Source organism: Lontra canadensis, unplaced genomic scaffold (assembly GCF_010015895.1).
Source record: "Lontra canadensis isolate GAN:19392208 unplaced genomic scaffold, GSC_riverotter_1.0 scaffold109, whole genome shotgun sequence".
NCBI classification, from domain to species: Eukaryota; Metazoa; Chordata; class Mammalia; order Carnivora; family Mustelidae; genus Lontra; species Lontra canadensis.
This window is the reverse complement of record NW_022631103.1, coordinates 6,878,013-6,884,012: the sequence shown is the minus strand read 5'-3', so window position 1 is coordinate 6,884,012 and position 6,000 is coordinate 6,878,013. Positions and strand designations below refer to the sequence as shown.

At 53.5% G+C, this 6,000-nt stretch overlaps 1 protein-coding gene across 3 annotated transcripts in view; it reads left to right on the top strand.

The window, feature by feature from the left end:
• Nucleotides 1-1,668: 1,668 nt before the first annotated feature.
• The window catches only part of KANK4 (KN motif and ankyrin repeat domains 4), a 65,987-nt gene continuing 61,655 nt past the window's right edge, over nucleotides 1,669-6,000 (top strand). For all 3 annotated transcript variants that reach the window (XM_032839726.1, XM_032839724.1, XM_032839727.1), the window contains exon 1: nucleotides 1,669-1,732. The gene's annotated coding sequence lies outside the window, so the exon portion shown is untranslated. The remainder of the gene's footprint in view (nucleotides 1,733-6,000) is intronic.

Here is a 6,000-nt window from a genome sequence, read left to right as displayed (position 1 = left end):
AACAGAAGAATCTCAGCAGGAAAAAAGCATCAGTTACAGTCCCCCAAAGGGAAAGATGTACATTGCATCTCCTACAAGAGACAGACTGCCCCTGCAACTCAGCCACTGAAAACCCATTATCATGCTGAATTCTTCCTTCTCTTTACCTGACGTTTGTTCAAAACAACCCATCCAAACTTCCTTCTTCTCTGTAAAATAATGTTTCTCTCCTTTGTGGGATTTGCCTATGGTTTTGCTCTGGCTTGCTTGCCCTGGGTTGAAATTCTCTGCTACTCCCAAATACACCCACTTTGGCTGATAGGTCATGGGCAGTTTTATCTCTAAGGGTAATACCCTGACTGGCAACAACCCACTAGAGCTGAGTAGCAACAGCCTCTTCACTTGGGCAGGAGCCTGGAGCTGCCTTCAAGCTCACCACAGTTCCCACTACTCCCTGCTACCTGCCAGTATGGAGGCCAAGTCTCTGTTGCCACTTCTTGTTGCTCTAGGGCTATTAATTTGCTCCTAGTGGAGCCCTAGTAGAAGCATATCTTTTTAATAATCATGTTTCTATCAAAATGGGGAAATGAAAGTCCCAGAACTGTCCCTTGCCCCAAATTATCTCCCCCTTCAGGGTCTCCATGTCAAAAAACCCAAGCTCTTTGGTTAAGTTTTCCCTTGTGCCAACTGGCCCTTTGAAAGCAGTGTAAAGTGAGTGAGAGCTGGGGCCTGGAGTCCCACAGGCTCTACATTCAACCCTGCCCATACCCGTTTGTTGTCATCTGTAAAATGGAGTAGGATCAGCTCTTTCCCCCTAGTTTGACTGTGTACGACACACAGCATTTCGTGCATGGGTCATTCAAGATTGATGACTGAAATGTAAATGGTTTGAACTGATAAAAAGCACTGTCGGTGATGGGCGTGTGACGTGAAAGACCGTACTCCCGAGTGGGGCTAAAGCAATGTCTGTGGAGGAAGAAAGCAAAGGGGAAAAGTAATGACTTAAGGGTGATATGAGTTCAGTTACATCCATCCCCACCCTCGCTCTCCCACCTCTGCTATGAGAAAATCCCGCTAGGGATGTGCAAGACCTCACTGTGCCGAGGATGCTGTTACCAAGACTGGGTTCTGATGGTGGCTCGGGCAAGAATTACCTTGTGTGAGCTTGTCTCCCCATCTATAAGATGAGGCTAGAAATGGCCCAACAGTTAGTTACTGTGCTTGTGAGGACGAAATGAGAAATGTACGGGAGAGCACTTTGGAAATCTGCAGAGCGCTATATAGAGTCGGCGTTTCCCAGTCTCTTTACAAAAAGTTTTTCTCCCCAACTCTGTCCAAGGCCTTTTGAGCTGATCAAGGCTAAGACCCTCCCCCTCGGTTTCGCAATGCTGCCCCTTCCTACACACCAAAGCCCGCGCCGCGTCAGGAGTCTTTTTTTTTTTTTTTTCCCCTAGCGAAGGCGGGGACTCGGGTGGTGTTGGCAGCTGGCGACGCCGGCCGCTCCTGGCCAGTCCCGCATCGGCCGCGGTGGGTGTGCCCCGCAGGGTGTGCGCCCCGGGCCCAGGCCCAGGCCGCCGGCGAGAGGGCGCCCGAGGGTGTGCGCGCCCCGGCTGACCGGAGTGCGCCAGCCCGGGGGTGCGCGCCCCGGACCGGGACCGTGCACCCGGAGGCTGCGTGCGCCCCGAGCTTCGGGGTGTGCGCCGGCCCCAGGCACAGCCCGCCGCCTCCCTCCCGACTTCTGCGGCGCGCCAAGGTAAGGCGCTCTGCGACCCCAGTCCTCACGGCGCATGGAGTGGGGCGTGCCAGCACCCTGCCCCAGGCGACCCAGGTCTTGGTCCCGGCGCTCCGCCACTCTTCTCCGCTCCCGCCGCCCGCCTCGCCCCCTCCCCGCGCCGCGTCCCCGTCTCCCCTTAAGACAGAGGCTGCGGCAGCCTGGGCCGACCAGGCGCCCCTGCCTGGGGTCGGCGACAGCGCGAGGAGGGGGTTGCGGGGGCTGCGGGGGCTGCTCGGGCTACCCAGGGGATGGGCGCCGCTCCCCTTCCGCCCCGACCCGCTCCCCGAGCCCTGGTGCTGGGGAGGGAGGAGACCCGTGGGGAGGGGGAGGCCGCGTTGTCCTTGCGGCTCCGGTGGTGCAGCCCCCGCCCAGCGCTTCCCAGCGGGGCGCTGCGGTCCGGGATGCAGATGGCGGGACTGGGCGCCCTGCACCGGCCCCCAGAACGAGCTGGAATCGAGCTCCTGGTCTGCGATCTTTAGTAAAAGCTGCCCCCCTACCCCGTGTCTACCCTGATATCCCTCGGCTTCTGGCTGAACTTTCCAGAACTCGCGTTGGGCCACGACCTTGGGTGGAGGCACGGCCGCCCTGGGGAGCCGCGTGCGCTGGCAGCTTAGGGCACTTTCCTTGAGCCTGCGTGCCACTTGGTGAGATTCCCGCTTTCTCATCTCTCCCTTAAGGTCAAACCTTTGACCCCAAGTACTTTGTCCCTGCAGAGTGACATAGTGACATAGTCTGGGAGTTGGAAAGTTGAGTCTCGTGGCCCCTACACGAGGTCTAATAAGCGCTTGCCCTGAGGCTCTGCCAGGGCTGTGAGAACTGGCGGTTTCAGTTCTCTAGAGACCTACGGTGCAGGTGGGGAGGGCCAGGAAGAGGCATTTTGCAGGAGAAGGAGGAGGAGATTGCCCCCTTCCTGAGGATGACCCCCTGAAGCCTGGGCAGTCCTATGGAACAAGTAGCAACCCGGGATGGTCAGATGCAGCCAGTGACCAGCTTGAGGACTGGGGAGAAAGCATCTTGAATTAAACACAAAACCTGCCTGGGTAAAAACCAAATGTGGGTTCTTTAGAAACTTTCAAGACGTGACACAGAAGAACACAGAGCTACAGTTGGAATGGCAGCAGAGTGCACTCTCATGTTCCTTTTCAAATCCAGTCCTCCTGCCCATGTCTGAAACTCCAACTCGCTGGACCATAGTGTGAGTTCTGGGAAATGTGAAAGGAAATGAGGGATGGCTCAGGGTCCAAGGATGGCTCAGCCCAGGGGTGGCTCAGGGAACAAATACTTGCTCTCTGCAGGCACCAGACAAGATAGCGGGGTAGAGAAATGAAAACACGCACTGTCTGGACTCATGGAGTGTGCAGTCCAGTGGCCAAGACCCACATGCATCAAATCACTCAAATAGAGAATTACAGGTAGTGCTGACTTCTTTCCAAAGGGAGGGAGAAGGTACTATGAGAGTCTGTGTTAGGCTTCGTAGTAGCTCTGTTGAAAGGCTGGTAGGAGCTAACCAGTTGAAGAGGGTGGAATGAGCCTTCCGGTCAGAAAGAACAGGACAAGAAAGGACTCTGAGGCAAGCAGCAGAGACCATTAGAAGGACTGAAAGACTGTATCACATGATGACCAGGGGCCCAAATGGCATCCCATCGCCTGGGCCAATCAGTAGATCAGTAGTTTCCTTTCTCAGCTATGATAATGGGCAGTTGGAGTCTCCCCCGCTGGGTGGGGTGGCTCATCTTAAGGCTTTAAAGCTAGAATGAACTCACAGCCTATAGTGTAAAATTCTTTAGGATGGCTTACGCAGCATTTGGTTATCTGTGCCCCACTGACTTTCCAGCCCTGTTTCTCCTAGCCATCTCCCAGCCACCGCAACCCCCTCTCCATGAGCACGCTCTGTGTTTTACTCATGGCTGCACTTCAGGCATTTCCTAGAACACAGGCTGTCTTTGCACACGCTATCCTTTGTCTAAGATACTCTTCCTCCTTGGGCACCCAGTAAATGTACACTCAGTTTTCAACATCAGCATGTCAGTTAAAGTTTCCACCACCACCATCAGTGCCATGTTGGAAGGCCTTTCCTGACCAGAGTCCAGTGTTGCCTCTTCTCTGTTTCCAAAGCTCCCTGGACGTGTGTGTCCAGGGAGCCTCAACTGCACTGAGCATCACAAAAACATACTTCTTTTTCCTCTTGTCCTATGTGTGTCTCAAGTACCCAGCACAGAGGAGGAGACATTGAAGGTGCTCGATAAATGCTTATTGGATGAAAACGGTCTAGGCGGGTGTTTCTTAACTTTATTTTTAGGGAGGGGGAAACATTACATCTATCTTGGAGATTGATAAAACTGTGGATACCGGGGCGCCTGGGTGGCTCAGTCATCAAGCATCTGCCTTCAGCTCAGGTCCTGATCCCAGGTACTCAGATCTAGCCCTGCGTCTGGCTCCCTGCTTAGGGGGAAGGAAGCCTGCTTCTCCCTCTCCCACTCCCCCTGCCTGTGTTCCCTCTCTCACTGTGTCTCTCTCTGTCAAATAATAAAATCTTAAAAAAAAAAAAAAAAAAAAGCCCTGTGGATACCATACATTCTTTCAAGTGCATATAATCTAAAATATCTTGTATATAATACCACATGATTTACAGCCCTCCGGTCACCCACTGGCCCCATTTCCAGAACTTTGGACTTTAAGTTTACAGGAAGCAGAGGCCCAGGGAGGTGCGGTAACTGTGTAAGCACCTCCAGCTGGTTAACAGCATGTTGCACCGCCCCCCAAAACTCCCCCCAACACCTCCCAACCCCCAGCTCCTGACTCTGGGGCTCCTTCCAGCTCTCACTGCTTCTCCAAGCCAAGTAGCTTCCTTTCATCCCCGGCACCTTGTGAAGGCCACTGTTCATGGCTGGAAGATGGATATTTTGGTTTTGCTTCAGTTCAGTAGCAGCCTAAGGTGTGACAGGGAGAAAAATCTTATTATGGGCAGAGTTGACAATTAGGAAGACGAATGGGCCATCTCCCTGGCCTGTTTGCTGCCCCTTGCCGGCGATGTTATTACATCTGTTTTAGCTGGAGGAGGGTCACGTGCACTTCACAGGTAACTTCTGTCCCCTGCATTGAGTCGTGGGGGTCAGGTTTGGCAACACTCTGGATCCGGGGGGCTCTTGGTCTTGTTATAGGCTTCTTCCCTACAGGGCAGGCTCTGGGAATGGATGGAGTGAATGGGCTTCTTGGTTCCTGCCTTTGGAACTCTGGCCTGCCTGCCTCTTGCTTTCTGCCCCCAAACCCCTACTCCAGGTTTTTGGGCCAACCAGTAGGTTCTTATCCGTGGATCAGGCTCTTCATTCAGTAATTCACTCACTCATCCGCACACGCAGAGTCTCTGCTCTGTACCAGGCACTGTGCGGATGCCAGCTTGTAAGGACGGATCCCAGCATGGGAGGCAGGGATGCAGGATGCCACTCTGCTGGGGGCAAGGCAGAAGTAACTCATTCTAACTCAACCCAAACAAGCCTTCGGAGGGGTGGGAGGGGAGGACAGTTAGGACTTCTTCATGCTGACAATGCACTCACTTTTTAAAACTCAGATCTTACGGAAGATCTCGGTCATCTCTGAGGAGGAACGAATTTTCTTAACTGTAAAATGGGTTTGATAGCCATCTTGTCCTGCCTATCTCTGGCAGCTCTGCAGATACAGTGATTGCATCTCAGACGGCAGATCTGCTCACTTCCGCGTGGGAAACGGGACCGGTACATTATAATAATAGGGCGCATGGGTGTCGAGTCCTGGCTGAGGTAATCCTGTCAGTAATCCTCAAGATAGTGACAGTCATAACCCCACATGTACACATGAGGAAAATGGGACTCAGAGCGGTTAAGTGACTTGCTCAGGGAACTAATCAATAAGAAACTGAGATCGGCGAACTGTCTCTGTGGAAATCACCCGGTCAACCACTTTGTGCTGCTCTTCAGTAGTTGGTGGGACGAGGCCTGGGCTTGGGGGCTAGGGCACACCCGGCTAGGAGCCTCGATGTGCTGCCCACCCGCTGTGTGATTTACAGCTAGATCCCTAACCTTTCTGTGCCTCAGCATGCTAATCTCCCCGACCCAGAATTTAGACTAAGACACGCCTTCTGTGAGCAGTTTCCAGTCTACATGGGTAATATTTCAGAGTAGGAGTAAAGGAAAGACGAGGGGCCCTCCTGCTAACAATAGGCCTGTCGCAGTTTCCTGGATAAAATAAATGTTGCCCCAGGATTTCAAGGA